This window comes from Cygnus olor, chromosome 15 (genome assembly GCF_009769625.2).
Source record: "Cygnus olor isolate bCygOlo1 chromosome 15, bCygOlo1.pri.v2, whole genome shotgun sequence".
Lineage (NCBI taxonomy): Eukaryota > Metazoa > Chordata > Aves > Anseriformes > Anatidae > Cygnus > Cygnus olor.
This window is the reverse complement of record NC_049183.1, coordinates 12,813,142-12,814,279: the sequence shown is the minus strand read 5'-3', so window position 1 is coordinate 12,814,279 and position 1,138 is coordinate 12,813,142. Positions and strand designations below refer to the sequence as shown.

At 44.6% G+C, this 1,138-nt stretch overlaps 1 protein-coding gene across 1 annotated transcript in view; it reads left to right on the top strand.

Annotated features, from left to right (window-relative positions):
- MAD1L1 (mitotic arrest deficient 1 like 1) overlaps nucleotides 1-1,138 on the top strand; it is a 353,627-nt gene that overhangs the window by 15,241 nt on the left and 337,248 nt on the right.

Below are 1,138 nucleotides of genomic sequence, written 5' to 3'. Positions count from 1 at the left end.
GCGTTGCTCAAAGGCATGGTCTGGACCTTCTCGAGTGGCATCTACTACAGTTACACTGGAAGGCAGGTCTGGGGCCCCTGATGGCTGCCTGTGGTGTAAGGCTGACCTGGAGGGACTCTTGGATTTAATGAAGCATGGGTTTGGAGAGCACCTATAGTCGTCGTTCAGTTTGCGGGGGTAAATTTAGTTAGCTTCAGCGATGAGATCACATTAAGCTGGTGGAGCTGTTTTGTGTGCTTGCTGTCCGGGCCTGTAAAGGGAAGTGCAGATTTGACAGGAATTGAGGCCAGTGCTTAAGGACCGTTTTCACTTAGCGGAGCCTGCCAGCTGCAGACAGCAGACACTGATCTGCTGACCTGTCGCCTAGAGCCAGAGAAGTGAACCTGTTAATGCTGACCTGGTTTTCTTTCTGAAACATCTGTGGGCTGGCTGGCTGACAAATCTTGGGGACTAGCTTCCTGCGATGTCTGAGACCAATTAGGAAGAGGAGATAGTGTGAATGTGTATGCATTTCCTCTCTAAGAAAGGGTCTAATTAAGTGGCAAGCATCTCTATTTAGTACAGTGGTTAGCACAGTTGTAATTTGTAATTACACAGGTGCTACACTCAGTACGGGAAGTCCTTCTATGCACATTCTGCTTTTGGAGTTGGGGGGAAGGGAGGAGAGAGGGAGGGAAAAGGGAATCAAATTCCTTGATTCTGCATTTAGTGGTGGATTAGTGCTCTTTTTTTCAGTGAATAGAAGAGAAGGGAGAATATTGGAGTTCTCTACTTTCCTTTTTGAATCGTGATTAACTATGCTTAGCTACTCTGCACTCTCTTCCATCCAAGGCATTGAATATCTTTGCAGTAGTGAATGAAGCTCATAATCTTCTTTTTTTCTCACAAGGTAGTAATTTACCTTTCTCTGAATGTCCATTATGAATAAGTGGTTGCTGGTTTAAAAAAAAATCTGTTGACAGCTATACAAAGCAGTGCATGTTGAAATAATTTGAATTGCTCATACGCGTTTCTGGATACTTAATTAACTGCAACCAATCAAGGCAAGACTGGGGGTTGCTGTTGCTAGTTCCAGTAAGGCCATAATGCTGGCACAGTCACTCCATAGGCAAGTAAATATTCTTATTGGAGTAGCCTG